Source organism: Daktulosphaira vitifoliae, unplaced genomic scaffold (assembly GCF_025091365.1).
Source record: "Daktulosphaira vitifoliae isolate Bord-2020 unplaced genomic scaffold, ASM2509136v1 Scaffold_3, whole genome shotgun sequence".
NCBI classification, from domain to species: Eukaryota; Metazoa; Arthropoda; class Insecta; order Hemiptera; family Phylloxeridae; genus Daktulosphaira; species Daktulosphaira vitifoliae.
Genome location: NW_026099574.1, coordinates 6,919,720 through 6,939,746, shown reverse-complemented (window position 1 = coordinate 6,939,746; position 20,027 = coordinate 6,919,720). Strand labels below are relative to the sequence as shown.

General features: G+C 25.8%; 1 protein-coding gene across 3 annotated transcripts in view; it reads right to left on the bottom strand.

The window, feature by feature from the left end:
• The window catches only part of LOC126903050 (monocarboxylate transporter 10-like), a 174,636-nt gene that overhangs the window by 88,054 nt on the left and 66,555 nt on the right, over window positions 1-20,027 (bottom strand). The gene's annotated exons all lie outside the window — the stretch shown is intronic.

The window sequence follows — 20,027 nt, the reverse complement described above, 5'->3', positions numbered from 1 at the left end:
CGTCTAGGGAAAACTTTGACTGCGCTCCCTATATTTTCACATCGCACGCTCAGTTTGTATGTGTACGTTGCTAACACTAGTGTGTGTCGCCAACAAGTTCAACTACACTAATAAAATACATCCACTCGGCATTTTGTAGGCTTTTATGATTCCATTACAACCGCTTGGTCAACCAAATAACACCGCCGAACGTAATACATCACAACAACGACAGCAGCAAATAGTCTGAGAAAGTTGTTATTTCCGAAACGTATATGTGCCCATAAAAGTCACAGTAATAACATGATCACGATCAACCGCTTTACTACATCCGCCGTGCCATGTGCATGTTATTGTAGTAATATAGTTATTATAATTTACAACACATATGTCGTATAATATTGCAAAAATGATATCTCGAGTTAATAGGATTTTTAACTAAAAAAAGCAGCCATGTCGTTTTTCTGAAAGAGTTTCAATGAAAATCGTTTATGACCGCTGGCTCTGCCATGTTATCCTAACCGAGCACAAAAGTTGCAGTTTTGTTTTTTCAACTCAGTAAACAGTGATGATATTAGTTTATTCCATTTTCACGCCTCATCTCTTTATGTAACTTTGGGGTTTTTTTTTTTTTTTACGTAGTTAATAAGAACGAAAACTGGGTAAAAACTTCAATTAATAAAACTGTAGTTGAAATAACAGTTAACTGTCACCAAACATTTAAGTAAAAGCAAATCTTATTTTATACAAAGTTTTGTTCAGAGTGATAAAGCGTCATAATTATATTTTTATTTTAATTGTCATCAATTTTATTAATTTTAATTAATTATACTTGGTCTTTTTTTTTTAAATTATGAATGCAAATTTATTTCAACGATTTGAGTGCTTGGTTTGTCTTATACGTCTAAACATTAGAAATAGAATATTTTTACATTTATATGTTAATCACTACAGCACCAAATAAAATAAAGACCGAGTCTAATGAATATACTACAAAAAAAAAACACAAACTATAATTTATCAAAAACCGCATGATTAATATTGTAAAAGTATTTAAGGTAAAATACAATTTATAAAAATCAAATGAACAAATAGCTAACAAGTATTGTCTTATAATTACACCACAAGTATACAGCAGTAAAGGATTAACAACAGCAATAATATTTTATTTCATAAAGCGCGTGAATCTATTAGTTCTTAAATTAACGTTTTCTTCTCTTAATCATAACCAGTAATAATTAACAATTAAGCACACATTTTATACTATGGTACAAAAGTCATTGAGTAATTACTTTTAAATAAATATTTATTCAAAACAAATTCATACTTCCGAATCGTGTCGTTCTTCTTTGCTCTATTTCTAAAAGTTATTTGCCAACAAATATGTATAGAATGTTAACATTATTGACTAAAGAATTTCTCGGATTACATAAATCAGAAAATCTTTAAATAATACCTATTGTATCAGCTGTTGCAAAATGAAATTGTAATTGATAACATCAACTGTTGGTTAGCATTTATGCATATATTGTTTAGTGGTACTATCTTGAATCTTTTGTAAAACTTTTAGTACATTAACCCAACCGTAATGCCACGTGACTGTAGAAATATTTTAAAATACATTTTTATCAAAAATATTATTTCATGTAATAAAGACTAAGTTTTTGTTGAATATAATGTAGCTATCCGTTCTCGAAAAAGAATAAGTAGATAAGGAATAGATAAAACGTTAAAATAGCAATGTGGTCCATAAATTGACAATATTTCCATTTTCGTATCGAATATTTGGTACAAAAAAGTGAGACGTGATAGAAGAAATAAAAAATGACCATTAGTGATCGAAAACGGCGATGGGCTGTTTTTATTACGACAAAAGAATTGTAAAAACTAAAATAAAATAAAAAATGATGTAATGACACACAAAATATGTGCATTTTAAAACGAATGAATCAATTTCTTCTATACAAAGTATTTGATTTTTACTTAATAACTATTGTAAGTTATTTTCAGAAATTTCAACTTGATCCTGTTAAAATCAAAATAAATGCAAGAACACGTTTTGTTTGAATAATTATAGTAATCGACAAAAATTATATTGTGACATCACTGACGAACGCGTCTAATTTGTCAAAGAGCATCTTAGTTATCACTTTCAATGCAGCATATTAAAAGCAAAACAATATTAGCATCCTGATTTATGTATAATACTTGTATACTATAGAATATATAATATTTTTTTGATAAGCAGAAGACAACACATTATCTGTAACTCTAGTGAACTCTCATATCTTTGAGCGCAAACAGAATTGTCAATTTCCTTTAATCATATAAATGCTGCGTGGCTGTAAAGCCAAACCAGAAAGTAGGCACTCAGACATATTTATTTCTCACGACCCGCATCTATGTACCTATAATATTCCTACCGTTTAATAAACGTTTCTAAGAAACAAGATTGACGTATCTTTAAATCTTAGTCTCTTTGTATAAATGCAATAAAGCTGCTGGTATGTCACGTCTTTATGCTATCATCTAACTCCTTATTGTTACCGAATGATGTTCTTAACAGCTAGAAATAGTCTTCAAATATATTCATCCGACACTAAAGTAAATCCCGAATCATTTGCCAGAAACGTTTTCAAGTCATACTCACAGTTCATACGCGTTTATATTGTAACACTGCATTTGTAGGATACTTAAACTATTTTATATTTCGTTGATATTTTATTGCAAAACTATTTTTTATAGAAAATTGCAAAATTATAATTTTCAGACCATATGAGCAAAGTAAATTTTATCAAGTAGAACATTTTTAAAAAGTTTATTTCATATAAAGCAAAAAATGACAATATAATGCGCAAAAAAAAAACTCTCGATCACATAGAATTTATAAATTTAATTAAGCCAAAAATATAACACACTTTTCAAGCTTTGAATAAAATTTCAAAGAATGTTAATTTAGCACATTGAATCGACCAAAGCCGATAGTCATTATATTAATATTGATCGTATCTTAAATAATTAATTTACTATTTATAGTAGGCAAATCATTTCAATCAATGCGCACAAAATAATTCATTTGGTTAGTGAATATGACGCTAAGAGTGTTTTAGGTCAACAAGGGTCACGATTTCATCGTTTGTATATTGAGTAGGTAAAACGACAACTGCTCTATCAACAAACAAAAGAATAGGAACTCGTGACGATCATACAGACTGGCGACCAGTTGTCCATTTCATAAAGCTCTTTGTTGCAAATTTTATTTAGAAAATTTAATATTTCGTTGGATGTCTGTTATCGTTTTACCACACGAGTCAGAGCAATTTAATCCATAATCTATGTTTGCCAAAATCTCTCCTCTTCATTCTGCATGAAAAACCGAACAATTTAGTTTCTATCAAATTATACCAAGAGGATAATATGATTAAATTTTCATTGCGCGCACAAGCAGTCAAATATATGCAATAAATCAAACGTATAACATTATTAAGTAACGGTGCATTAGTCTTCTTTAACAACTATCTGTTCGTCTATAATTGCTGGAAACTACTCGACTTAATCGTGTACGTAATTCAAGAAAAAATTATTCAAATAAAAATATTAATTAAATTTATTTATTAAATAAAAATAAATTGTACTGTAGAACCGATTGGTTTATACAATTAAACGTAATCGTATGCAGAAGTTTCTAATTGACATAAAAATTTAAATCTTAAATCTTTACTATTATAACAGATTCATTTTGAAAACATATCCTACTTAGGGATTATCAACATTTATAATTTATCATAAAACGCTTTACTTTATAAAGTAAGATTAACTAAATACACGTCTATTGATTTTATAATTTATTATCTACGCTCGATTTATTTATAATAAAAAAAAAAATTGAATACTTTCGAGTATCTAACAAACATGTATTTAATTGAAATTCTTTTTAAATTCAAATATTTTGCAGTTGGCATATCCCATTTCAATGAATACAAAAATAATAATAGATCAACAACGTTAATTGATTTATTTAAAACATAAATTTTTCTTTAAATTAATTGCTCAAACACAAACAACTGTTTATTTAATCAATTCCATGCATTAGAGGACCGAGCAAAATACAAACAACGATGAATTCCAATTCAGTTATACAATAAACTTTTCTGTATTTTATGTTGCATGTAAAGTGCATTACTATTTCCGGACGCTACAACAATTGACCGATATTCCATTGTTCTTTGGTAGCAGCTACCGATCTTTAAGTTAATATCAATATAGTTCACATTCGATGGAAGATTGCAGATGGGTAGCAAGATACCATCTTTTGAACTGATTACAATGTACCTACAACTAATAGCAAACATTCGATTAACCATATTATGATTTTTCTGCTGGACGTTTAATCTCAACGAGGGTTACTTTTCTATTCTTCATTACTCGTTTTAAAAGAAAATAGGAAGAAATTTCAAAATGATCTGTTAGGTCACAAGCGTTTCAATATCAGAACAATTTATTATAAGACCAAGTAGGATTTATTGGATACTTTAACTTGGAATAATACAATTTTTCTAAACTACTAATAATTTATAAGCATTAAAATCTATTCTCGTAAGTTTCTACCTTCACAAATATCAAGTCATTATGTTTTTTTTTAATAACTAATATTGATAGCTATTTTTTCTTAGGTTTTTGAAATTGTTAATTAAGTAAAACAAATAATTGAGCAACAATAATATGAAATTAAAATTATCAAAATGAAATCGTATACTGTTCCATTTAACTAGTGTGTACGTAAATAGACAGAAGTTTTTTTTAATATCATGTCTAATTCCGTTTCTATTTGGTTTTGTTAAACTTTTTAATGAAATCAGATATAATGTTCGAAACGTAAGTCCTTATGTTGTGTCTATTTTGATTACAAATGCATCTAATCTGTGTGGGATTTTGTCAATGAAGTCAATGAATACAGATGCTGTAAGTTTCATCTTTGAAATACTCCAAAACTTTCCGAATAATATTCAACAACAACAATCATCAAAGGCTATTGCGAGTTTGACCGACTTACACATTTTGAATACAATATCTGGTAGTACTTATATAGGTTTTCAGGGGTTAATACAGATTGACAATATACGTTGTGTGCACATGGTCGCCCATGCATTATTTTCCACGAGGCTGACAAAAATGACCGTCGCGGTGTTAAGAAATATCCACAATCTCCTCTGTAAGCGAAAAACTGCTGCTTGTTGGACAGTGACGAATGAGTGTTTGGCTTTACCGTTGATATTTTCACAGTGGCTAGTCATTTTACTCGTAAGCCCATAGCCAGTCGGTGACGATACCTGATAACAGACGAGAAGTTTTTGCTTAGCTTAGGGTTTTTCCACCAAGCCCGTTCATGATTGATTACGTTTTTCCGGCCAGTAAGAATCTAGATGACATTGACATTAACGAAGACCAAATTTTTTTTTATTAAATAAAACTACTTTGAAAGGAGATATTATGCATAAAACTCAAAACTAATAAATAACCTACATTTTATCCACTAGTTTTTCTCAAATGACAAATTTGATAAAAAAATAAAATGATTTTGGAATATTTTTATAAATTAAATAGAAAATTTTTATTAATATATGGAGTTTCTGACTTTATGATAAATTTATTTAATAAATTAATCACTCGTTTTAATTTTTACAAAAATATTTTTACCATTCATAGTTTCTAACATACATTTAGGATGAATTTAAAAAAATATATAAACTAATATTGTTCGTAAAAAAATACATCTCTCAATAACCTATATAAGAAGTTAAATACATTTTTGAAATAATTGCATACAATTTAATTATATTTTTCATTTACATTTTGATATTGTAACCTTAACTTGTAATATTTATTTTACGTGTATATTATGTAGAAAATATAGAAATTATAATATTCTATTTGTCGATGAAATGCATTTAAGTCTGAAAAGCTTTCTGATTTTGTTCGCCGAATAATTATTTAAATATTTATTGCGATAATTAATTTGAACTGTGATGTCATTAATCATTCGACAGTCTGACACTTACTACTTTAAAAAGGGAAACAATTTTTTCACAATGTTGTTTATACGTTGAGTGTGTTTAAACAGATATTTTTGTAATATGACGCGCAATGAGTATAAAATTAATGCGTTTTTTAAATAACTGACATGATATATGTATAATGCTACCGTAATTCATCCGACACGCGCTTTGCTCATAAGCGTCGATAAAGATTTATTTCCCGGCATCTAAATAAATACCAACCTACGTGTATTGTAAATATTTTATGAATTTGTTTCGGTCTCTTTTCCATAGTGATTTCCTAACATCATAGCGGTGATTTACAACTGTTTAAGATGTCTGTAGCTCGAAATGTTAAAAAAAGGATACATAAGAGTATTAGAAGTGAAAAGAAAACTATTAAGACATAAGGGGGTAAACGACGAAGATAAAACTGAAAAGCTCGGTATGATTAATTGCTGCAATGCGTTTCAAAACCATTAGAATATTTCGTGTTATTGCCTAATAAACGACTACTATAATGACATTTGTATGGACCATGTTGTTTGAGGGATGAATATTACCATATAAATATTATCATTTCATGGTACTGATTATAATATTGGCCTAAAAATACTATGCGTTTCAAATAATGAGAGCGCGTTAAGCTTCAAAAGATGTTTGACAGTTTGCGGTTCTTTATGGTAATTCTTAGAAACCAACTTGAAAATAAGCAGGCATAAAGCTTTTGGAAAAAAAATACATCCAGTGATTTTTTATTATAAAGCTGTTGTCATTATAAACGACGGCGATATTTTAAATTGCTCGTCTCGGTATATCATAAGAAAATCTTGTTTCGTTTTTGCGAGGCAAACATTGTGGTGACTAACTTTGACAACCAATTACACTCGAGTCTTTTTAAATTTTCTTAACATATTTTAATAAATCCGTTTTGAAATGCAATAAAGAATTGTCGACGAGACGGAATGGTTTCCGTATGATTGAAACTTAGCCGGAAGCAAATATTGAAACTAGATAATTTACATAAATTTGTAATAAAATCTGTTTTTAGTATTATTTGCTCCTTGACATAGTCATAGACATCATCATTCGTGTCTCAACATTTTTTTCATCAATTAAATACAAATAGAAATTGCAGTGACGTCACTTAAATTACTACAATTAACCTAATCAATAAAATACAAAATGCATTCTATTGATATTGGATCGAAAATTATGATATTCTAGTAGGACTAGAGTTTTACTAGGTTATAGTAAGAAATTACTGACAATAGCGTGTCACGATCAGTTTAGATAATTTTTTAGTTAAATTCTATGATTGATTATAATTATATACCACTGAACTATTTTTTTACTTTACACATTTTTAAAAGTACTTAGGATTATAGATAACACTAACTTGAGATCTTATTTAAATAACCCAAATAACACGTGTAATTCGGATATTAATTAATTCTGGATAGATTCTTATATCTCAATTTTAGACTTGAAACTTCACTATACATATATTCTTTTAACGCTAACCATTTCATTTCTCTTAAAATTTTTAAGTTCATCCCTTATATTTTATAAGGGTATGAACTTTTTTTAATGGCAACATACATATATTAAAGTAGTTTATAAAATAGAAAATGATCTAATTATGAAAATGATAGTTCGATAACAATTTTTGAACTTATTATCAATTTAAATTAAAGATTGGAAGGTAGGAGTGGGTGTTGCTATTTTTAGAATTAGATAATATATCACTCCTTTTCCAGTCTAGGTATAAAAAATTTTCTTAGTTTTTCTTTTTCTTAAGCTACTTTAATATGTATGTTACCATTTAAAAAAATAAAGTTCACACACTTATAAGATATCAGGGATAGATTAAAAAAATATTATACAAATGAGGTTAATACATTTTATAAATAGATAAATGGGAACACATGAGTAAATAACAAAATCTAAAAAAAAAAAAAAATTTTAAAACTTATTATTTTAAGAGAAATGAAATGTCTAGCGTCAAAAAAAGCACCTGTATATTCATTACTAAATAAACACACTTTTAACTAAAAAAATTGACAATGTACTTTTTGTACTAATTAAACATACGTATGCGCTTTACAAACATTTCAAATGGAAAGTAAAGTTGTCGCAACGAGTTGACCGCTGTAATTATAGAAGGTCATTTCAAAGGAAAAGGCAGCAAAGAGATCGGATTTAGTAGACACTTTTACGATTGTCTGCACACTCTCATCTATTGTTTATACTGTTTTTGGGTAAAATTGTTGAGACTTCAGATAACAGGCAACAACAAAATAAAATGTATATTGACTGAACTATTAAAATATCGGTTTTTATAGAATCGTAATACAAATTTTATAGCGATAATTTTAAAAACTTTCATTATTATGCATTTTTATAAAACTTTATACATTGGTATTATTAAATCTGATAATGAACTATATTTATTAATAATATTTTAAAAACTTTATTGGAGTCTAAAATAAAAAAAAAAATAGGAAATAACTGTGCACATAATAAAACTTAAAAATATAAATTATAGTGCACCGTAACAACATGTTTGTTAAATTAAACGAATTATTTTAAACATTATAACTCAAGTAGTCAATACATTTTGATTTTTAAATATTTGTAATTTTTTAATATATTTCATTTCAAACTAATTATTTTCATTAATTACACAGTTAAAAGTATTTATCATTTTTTATGTATAAACTCTTTTTTTCTATAATTACCGAAAATAACCGCTTCTTAATATTTTCAAAACCATTCAAACCAGTATACTTCCCTTTTCCAGTAAAAAATCAGCCAACACTTCTACTCACTAGTTTTTACATCCATTATTAGTAAAAAATAATTAGTACATTTTTTTGATCTTCTAACACTTCTACAAATATATCAATATCCTCTTTTCTCTTATTATTAACTATTCTAATTAATTACTGAGCTGCAATAATATCTTTCAAAATACCTTTTAATGAAAGTTAATAAAAACGAATTCTCGATAAATAAAATTCTTCATATTATCAAACTATATAATTTGTGATTCATTTTCATTTTCATTTCAATTTTCATTCATTATCTATTACATTTTCCAGTGTAGGCTCTACACTGGCGCGCTATAACATTGTGTTAAATTATTTTATTTTTATGCAAGTGTTCACTACATTACAATATGTATTTTTTTTGTACTAGTGACGTCAGTTGAACCTATATATTGCTTCTGAGCCGTTCAGGGCTGATAATGTATTTTTTTATCATAAATCTGTTGAGTCGAATTTTTTTTATATGTTTAGCACGTGTTGTGATTTTTTTTTGTATTTATATTAGTATAGTAATAGATGGATATTATATTTTATAGGTACCTCACGTGGCAAACGTGTCACAAAACCACCTGTCATATTTATGTATTTTTAGAGGATATTTAGATTCCCAATGGCTAGAGACGCGTTCAAAGATCGTTTTAATTATTAATTATTTAATTATTGATGATGACTATTTTAATGACATTAGTATATGAATAGTAGGCGTTCTTTATGCCGTGGTGTCCAAAGTTTTGCAAGTTATGATCTAACTACTATCAATAGTTCTTTAGTTTGGGCATATGGTTGGCTGGAGTAGAGATAAGACATATTTGATACTAGCTGATCGCATGAAAGCGTTTTCTAAAATTAAAGTTGTAGGTGTAAAATGTTTTTTTTTAATAGTGTTTTATTTTTTTCTTTCTTTGTTCCCTTTAATTTGCAAACGAGATTTTTTGCCTAGTATTACCTTAAATTGTTTTATTTATATTTTAAAAATTCCTCTTAATTTTATCTAATTATAAACTTTTTCTTGCATGTTCTGTTTTCAACGGACTCGTGTATTTTATTTTTATTACCCTTTAAAAATCATCTTCTCTAGTATATACGGACAGACAACAGCCTTTTTTGAGGTCATCCCATCTAAACATGGTAAAATTATATTTAGTTTAAGCATTATTGTAATAAACAATTACTTTTTAATGATTCTTGAATGATTCCTTAGCAATTTGTATTTTATTTAACACGTTTTTTCGTAAAATTGTCCTTTTTTGTTTTTCAACTACTATAAGCCTAGTTTTTATTTACTTTTACGTATTTATCTACATTTATTACAACCGGAAATAAAACCGATATCCCGTTTTAATAATTATTGTTTGACAAACGTGGACAATTATCAGTTGAATTTATAGTACACTTAGTATAAGTTTTCCTAACTTTCAAGTTGATGCAATTACGCGTTGCAGTATTCTTTTTCTATTTTTGAATCACTTTTCGGGTGCGTTTTACGGTCGTTGGGGAAATATAAATTGTAAAGTTGTTCCGGAGAGCGGTCGGTCATTGCAGTTTAGGAAATAAGATTTTCTGACCATTTTCTGCGTACACACACATGCAAACCCTAAAACTCACATTGTTCTATTCGAACCTCATTCTATAAACCAATGTTTCTAACCCATGTCTATATAGTGAAAACTTTGGTAGTTACGTTATGGTTCTTAATTTGTAACATGTCTCCAGTCTGTCTAATCCACAGTTCGGTGATCATAATACGTTTAAAATAAATTATAATATTCGGTTATATGATCAAAGAAACTAATTTTATTTTTCGTTGTTCAATTTCTTTCAGACCATTTAAAGAGATAACCATTTTTTGGCGAAAAATATGTAAATTCAAATTACCCAAATACTTCAAGCAATACCAAAAAATTCCCAAAAGAGTCAGTTGGAATTTTACACTTTTGTTGGCTTATTCCAAATCAAACATAGCCTTAGAATCTATTTTACTGAGAATTTCAGCGTTTAATGCACATTAAAAGTTTGTGATTTCTTTTTATAATTCTTAGGTATTATAAAAATAAAACGAATCACTTGAAAATAAAAAAACATTATTTCATTGTATAAAATTAGTTTTTAAATAATGAAAATTTTAGAACAATGTACGTTTCCCCAACTTTCTAATAACATTTCTTTACTTTTTTTTTTTTTAATAATTAGTACTTTATTTGTATAAATTTGTACGATTTTCGTGTATTAGATATAATCATTTTTCTGGTAGGGTACTGTAGAATTAACACAAAAAAAAATTAAATAATTAATCTTTTAAATTTTGTATTGTACGTAAATAAGACTAAAAGATAATCAATACCAAATTTATTAATATATATAATTTTATATCCTTGAAGATTTAAAAACAGCATTTTTCACTGTATGTGTACAATAGAGAAACGAAACGACTTTCAGTACAACCATAACTAACAAATTTCAACCAGAGATGGCGTTGTTGACATTAAAAGTAGTAAGAAACATTAGATGTAACTACCATCTGCATTGAATTTAATGTTCTAATTAAAAATTATGAACATGAATAGCTTTGATTATTGTTATTATCCAAAAAAACCATTGGCACAACTACAATAAAATTTTTGAAATAATTTTTTCCTTGTCCTAATTCTTTTCATATAGCAATTGTATAATTTTTGGGTCTAAGCTCTCCTAAGCTAAGCCTCAATATGCATATTAGATATTTTTAATTATACATAATTTATTTAAATACATTTAATTTACACATTCTTTTAATTTAATTTTGTTTTTTTTTTAATGGTTACAGAAATAATATTTTTATTTTTATTATTAAATTATAAATAATTAGTTTTTTGAAAATAATGGAACCTTACAAATGGTGAAGTATTCGTCAAATCATTAATATTTATGTTAATTTTTTTAATAATTTGTTAGTTATACAAAATACTTATTGAACTTATGACTGCATAATAATTATAAATTGTTAAAATTAAAACTATAATGCATCTATTGCAAGTTCTTTTCGTTTATTAGGATAGCTGACTGCAAATATAGTTCATCTTGTATTGTGTCAACTATTTAACACTAGTTTGCAAATACATAATAATCTGATTACAGGAGAATTATATTTTTGATTTATGAGTCTATTTTACAGGAAAATGTATCCTGTTGTTATAATTTGTTGAGTAATCAACATGTATTTATAATTTTTCTGCAATTTAACTTAATAGTACTGTTCAAAAAAATTATGAATATTTTTCATAATTGATAATATATTTAGTTAGTAACAGCTTCTTGACGTCAAACAGAGAGGAGTAGCTTCAACGACAAGGCATTGTAAATATATTTTTCATAATTAATAATATATTTAGTTAGTAACAGCTTCTTGACGTCAAACAAAGGGGAGTGGCTTCAACGATAAGGCATTGCCTTTAATATATGATGATGAATAATATAGTTTGGAAAAAAATATTAAATGATTTTTAGCTATTTTAAATAATAAAAATATTTTTCTTCTCTGCTATAATTTTATCTTTTGTCGGTAGACCACATAATTGAGTTAAATTTAGTATATCATAAAAGTCTTTTTGTTAAATAAGTATATATGTATACTATTTGGGTGTTCAGTAAATAGGGAAACGGGTTTATATTTTTTCATTGTTTGTAAAAATTTAACCGTTTTTTTTTACATTTTGAACACTCTATATATGAATACGATTTTTCGGCTCTGAACCAATTTTACTCACCGATATCTTTAAAAATCAAAAAAAGTATCTAATTGAAACTATCAGCGTCATAATTTTGATAAATTTCCCTCAATTCCGTAACAAAGAGAAATATCCCAAAAAATTACAATTGTTATAAAACAGTCAATGATGATATTTTTAAGTTTCTCTATATATTGTTAATGTACTATATGATTAGTAAAATAAAAACGTTCCAATAGTTTATTTTTTAAGCAGCAGCCTCTAAATTCGAAAGTTATGTAATTTTTGGAGATCAGTTAAATTTTGTTTTTGGATTGTTCTAAATACGTATTCAAGCGTTTTATGACAGTAATTTAATTTATTGTCAAATATCAAATAACAATAATCTAAAATATACCTCAACGTTACTTAGCTAGATCCCTTACTATACATGATTTTTTTAACTTGAATCCGATAATAATTAAACCAGTACTTCAGGAATCATGAATATTTTTAAATCTAGGTGGGAGGAGTAGCAAGACAGAGAATATGTATAATGTTTAAAATAATATAACCTACACATCACTTACAGTCTTAAAAAAAAAATGTCAATAACTTCCGAAATACTGGTTGTTATCAACCAGTTATTTTCTTTTATGTGAACTAGTAAATTTATTTATTGGCCTTTAAAAAAATTCAGTTGATATCCTTATACGGAACATGAGATAGGCCTAAAAAATATTTAACTACCTACTAGACTGGACAATAGTAAACTAGCAAGTTACCTTATTTAATCAATAATATTTCTCCATAATGTTATTTTATAAATATTCTTTAGGTAGCTTAAAATATAAAATGTTTTTCTCACGTTATATTTGTTCAACTATACATTGTTTCACTCATAACTTAAATCGATAAAACATAAGTTTATGCATGTTAATTAAAGCATTTATTATAGGTATGAAAAGGGCTCAACCTCATTCCATTACAAATGTTTTTAGCAAATAATCAAATAATCTTTAAAATAATGGGTTAATTGGTAGTTATGTATTCAACACCCTCCTCTATAACATTTCTATACTTATGACCTAGAGTGTCAGTAACATTAAAATAAAATTTGAGTTAAGTGAACAGACTTACTGTAAATTAAAATTTCTTCCTAATAGTAAATATATAATTAAAAATGTATTTTGTTTTCATGTAGTTATATAAGGTGATATAAGCGTCAATCGTGGAAAAGATGAGAAGAAATAGACTTGGTCCGTGTTATGAGGAGAGAGGAATCAAATAGTTATAAAAATGAATGTTGAAGGAAGAAGAGGTAGAGAAAACCAAAAAGGAGATGTGTCATGTTTTATTAAGCATAAAAAAATTTCTTTATTTGAGAAAATAAATCTTAGTCTTTAGAGAAGGTCTTTAAATTAACATATAGTATACTAAAAAAATATTATAACTATAGGCATATATAGATGACTCCCTCTTAGGCAGGCACGTAGACATGGGTGGGCCTGGCCCCCCTTAGATTTAATGTGACCCAGGGCCGGCCCCCCCAAATTTAAAATTCAATTATTTTTACGAATTATCAAAAACGTGCTAGGCCTTATATACATTGAAATTATTATTATGTGATTACTATTGGGCAATACAGTTATTATTATGACTGTATTTTCATTTTTATATTCATAGAAAACGTTATTTAAAAAAGATAACGTTCTAAACGTAATAATAAATGGAATAGCAGTTACACCGAAAGTAGTTGTAGGTAAATTTTTTTAAACTCTGGTCCAACAAATGATAACAAACTATCAAGTATATGCACTAATTAGAATCTAGTTGATTACAAAATTCGATAGAGTAATACTATATGAAAATTTTTTTAATATATCTTATCTTTAATCTGTTTCTTGTTTTATAATTTAGTAGTTACAATAGGTAATTTATTTGTTTTTGTTAATTAGTTATTTGCGTGCTCTAAATAATAGTAATAAAAATATGACTGAAAAAAGGCAGGATTTTTTTTCAATTTTAAATAAAATAAATTTTACATTGTTTATAAATAATATTTATTTTATAAATAAATAATATTTAAAATAAATATTATTTATAACTTATTTGTTATTAGTATTTAGGTATAATTTTTTTTTCTTAATAGCTTAAAAGTTTAAAAATTAAATCAGTTTATGTTCACTTCATTATTTTATTTATTTTTCACAACATGAAAAATTCATCCCGATAGTGAAGATGTAAGTATTTTATTTTTTTAATTATAGGTACTATTTTTTATAATACTGTAATAATTAGTATACTTTATACGAAAACAATTTGTTTTTAACCAACCAATGGTAAAATTTTGAACTTGTAAGATTCATAGTATGGGATACTGTATAAGGAGGAGTGGAGGGAGCCCCCCACATGCTTTTCATAGGAAACAAATTATTGAAAATAATACAAAATTGTTGGCTCCTCCAATAAACATTTTCTGGCTACGTGCCTGCTCTTAGGTAAACTTATTTTAAGCCCACAAAATATATTTTGATTGGCACCTGAAGAAATTCTTTAATACTTCGACTCTTTTTCGTGATAATGAAAAACACTGTGTCCAAACACTATAAAAATTGATACAAATAACCCAAAATACAAAAATTCCCATACGTCAGTAAGATATTTTTAATATACACGTTAAATTTACTCACAAGTGGTGTAATTTTGATAAAAAAAATCGAAAATTCCTACACGAATATAAGATTTTTATTACTATTTATCTAAATTTTTCTTTACATTGTATACATTAAAAACTATCAGTACACGTATTTGAAAACATTTTTTTAATTGTAAAAGAGGCCTATAAGAAGTTTGAAAGTGTGTGACACTCTTGTTGTCAGCAATATTTTTATAAGTTGGTAATTATAGGAAAGGGTGAGTCAAGTTGATACCTTAAGTCTTAATTGAATATTTTATAGAACGTATTTACCATAAAAAATAAAAATATGGTAATAATACTACTTGATATACTAAGACCAATAAGTAAAAATCTCATTAATTAATATTAATTAAGTTAAAATAATTAATTAATTAAAAAAAAGACGAATTCGTTTTTTAACTTGAAATTTGGAGCAAGATGATCTTTTTACTGGGAGACGTTGAGATTTCAAAGCTTTATAATTAAGCTAATAAATAATTAAGAATTACCTAAATTATATACGTAGTTCTTAAAAAATATATTATATATGTATTTTCCAATTAGGAAAATGACACCTACTATCCTCTTAAAAAATATTGTATGTATTATGCAATTTTTAATTATAAGCAAATTATTTTATATATAATAATTTTATATAAAAATAACAAAAAGATCAACGTTCCCCGTTTAATTTTTATTAAAAAATTCCCTATCTAATTTGTATCAGACTTTATTCGTGATATTTTTCTTTAGCTATTACAACGAAAAAATATTTTTTTTATTTATCCAACAAACTTTATTCGTGATATTTTTCTTTAGCTATTACAACGAAAAAATATTTTTTTATTTATCCAACAAACTTTATTCGTGATATTTTTCTTTAGCTATTACAACGAAAAAATATTTTTTTATTTATCCACGCTCAAGGTAAAACCATACGCCTAAAACAACAACATTATGTCGTTCTTGCAAAAAAGGTGTGATTTAAAACAAACATATTTGTATATTTTTAAATATATTATATTTAAAAATCGAATAAAATGAAAAACATTTTTTTTTTAACTAAATTAGATGATTAGCTCTAATATTTTTTAAGACATTTTTGGAGGCCTAGTTATGTAATCCTATCTATAGGTAATGAATACTTCATCAAATAAAACATTCTCTTTCAGCCCTTTGAGTATTTGAACACGATGAAAGATCTGTTTCTAATTTAAATAACTTGAATACCTTCACGATTTATGCATTTATCATGGAAATCGCTATTACTATATTATAATTGAATACCAGTAACATTTTATACATTTAGTCTATTCGTCATATAAAATTAACGTCAATATTATTTTATTCATGACTTTTTACTAAATTTTAATTTCAGCATAAATTTGGCTTTAAAAATAAATAAGTAATTCTTGGTCAGTTTAACGTTTTATAAAACTATAACTTAGGTTTAAATATTCATTTAAAAGACAAAAAAATCAAATATGCATAAGTCTCTAATTTGTATAAGACATTTTGTTGTTATATCAAATAAATTTAAATAATATAATAACAATAAAATTTGTAAAATTGAAACCTAAAACAATTTCCAATTATCAGTTTCTATTATGTAAATATATAATATATATTTTAAATGATACCATGTTATAGTTTTTTCGTAGTATAATTGCATTTTAAATGATAACAAATAATATTTAAAAAGAATAATTGAAATGCATACTACACGACTGAAAATGAACTTTCAATGATATGTATCTCAGCTTTATGTAATAAAAAATCGCTAAAGGATAGCGCATACAAAATATTGTAAAAGAGACTTCTATGTCTTTCAGTGTTTACTGCAACAAAGATATAATCTATCTTGTAAAAAATACATTCTAAACGTGTCATTATATTTAGAACATTTATATATTAATTTTGAGTAAAATTAGTTGAATTTTATATTGTTGTGTTTAATAGGCAACATAAAGTATTTTAATGTTTTGTCAAACAGGATGACATATTCGGCTATCCTAACCCAAATTTCTAAAATAAGCGAAGTAAACAACTAGTATGAGATCTATATTTTTTTGGTGTCAATATATTAAAAGAAATCATGTGTTTTAATAAACTAAAAAACTAAAAATTAGTTATTTGTTCAGGACAATTAGTTGATTGCATGTAGTATTTATATGCAATGCATATTATGTAATTATAATGTAATAAAATACATGTATAGAAGAAGTTAATAATTATAATGATTTTAAGACAACATATTTTTTTACATTTCTTGATACTTATTTTATGATAAAAATGTAATGATTTAATACGATTCTTAATCTTTAACCTATATAAATTTAAATTAACTCGATAATATTCCATACTTTTTAAAATTAACTATTTGATCTAATTTATATCAAACTATTCAATTAAACAACAATTATGAACAAATAAATTATATTTAGTTTTTTTATTAGAACTTTTAGTTTATTAAAATACATAATTTTGTTAACATACCTTTATCAGGCTATAACTCAAAGTCAGTTGAACATTGTTTGTACAGTTGGGAAATATTATTGCGTGGTTGACATAAATGTGGGACATCTAAAAATTACTAAAATTAAATTAAAGCAAGTTACAATGATACTTTTTGAAAATATGAGTAGTTGGAAGCTTATGATATATTAAATTTAGACTAATATCTCTGTTTTAATTAGTAATGTGGACTGTATTTTTACGACATAACTTTTATATTTCAAATACGAATAAAACATTAGGCACGTCGGATTTACCATTCGATGTCCGGTTTACGACTAACTTACAACAAAAAATCTATGTTGCACCGCCCCTTACCTATTCCATAACAAGGTATCTCTTGTTTTCTCCAATATCAAACAATGAGCATTTTAATTAACTATTTTCTATAAAATTATCATAATAGTGTGTTGAAATTCTAAAAATAAAAAAAAATAGTGAAAATATTTATAAGTGGGTAAATTTTTGATGTAGCTTGAAAAAATATTTGATGGGGAGGGACGTGGATTGAAAGAAAATTGTTCGTAATGATCTTTTCAATGATTTTTTTGGGGAGTTCTGCTCATTTAATTTGATCGATTTTATTGATTTATTCGGTTTCATTGATAATTTTTTATTTTATTTTGTTTTGATAGTTACAAAATGACATTATAACATTTAATAAGTTTTAAAAATTGTTATATTAAGTTATAATTGTTACTTATAACCTTTTCCTCCCTAGGACAAGGTACAAAAACCATGGTGCTCTAGTTTTGCCTTTAGCTTGCCTTGGACCATTATAGATCCTTCTCGGGTATCTTGTTGGGATGGTAATTATGAGTTTAGCTTACAAGATAATTCATAAAATAAGTTAAAAATAGGTATTGGTGTTATATATTACTAGCTGCACTGTTCAGTAGCATGTAGCAACGTTCTATCGCTCATTAAGATGTATACATATAAAAAAGAAACACACACTTATGATTTTAAATAAAGTATCTCCATTTATAACATAACTAATTTTTATTAATAAAATACATAACAATTGGTTTTCATAAATACGATTTCTGAATAAAATTAGTACATGAATTAATAACGATTTGTTATTATTTTAACAAAAAAAATTGCATTGAAATAATAAAAGCTAGCACTAAAATCAAGAGAAATGTCTGATTGATACACGATTGAATATAATATTCTAACAATTTAAAAATATTTTAATCTTCGATTTAAATATGATAGCTTTAAAATAAAGATATAACTAATCTTGGGAAAAATATTGAAATAATGAAATTCGTCGTAGTTTCAATACTATAAAATACAATAAAATAGGTCATACCATTAATTAAAAAAAGGTCTTTTTTCTAAGTGTAAAAAGTGTCATTTAGATGATAAATGTTTAAAAATCATTTAACATGTTTAATTTTTGATTTATCGAACAAACTTATGGTAACGATATGTCAAGTGAACAATGGCGGATATGTGGACAAAATGCTATCAAACCTCTCTGCATTTGTTTTAATTATTATTATCTGAAAAAATAAAACGATAAGTAAATCCTAAACATAAAAGATAAGTTAACTAATAATCGTTGGGATAACTGGCACTTGAACGATTTATAATTTCATATTTTTCTTTGAAATAATATTGCAGAAGATGTAATGATATAAACGATTGCACAGGACAAAAAAAATGTCTGCAGTTTATGATATTTAAATGTATTCTAAAGGAATTTTACTTATAAAGTCTAAAAAAAATAATTTAAACTTATCGCAGTAGTCTCAAATTATGCATAACTCTTTTATAACATGATTAAAACAAATTTTAAAAGCTAAAAAAAATTATATTTTTATATTTTATAAATTTTAAGTGTCCATTTATCACTCAATTAATAATTAGCAATTATATCAGAAACTATATGTGATGGAACAAATCTTAAACCAGAATTAATAGTGTATTGTCTTTTAGAATTTACCTAAATAATGTAAACCATAGATTTTTTTTTTTTTAGTTCTGCGTTATTATAGTTTAAACTTTTATAATAAACAGATTGTAATTTTTAGACGGAAAAAAAAATATTTTTGAACATTCAAAAATGTAATTTTTTTAATTTTTTAATTTTTACACTACACAAAAATAAGTGTAAACTTTTTTTAATAAAATTTCAATAATAGCCAATATATATATATATATATAAATACATACATATTTAATCAAGACTATAATAACTATAATTAATAAATTATTCGACAAAAATTTGATGGTTGAACAATTACTTTTTCAAATTAAATAGGTGTATTAAAATATTATAAAATTATGTGACTCA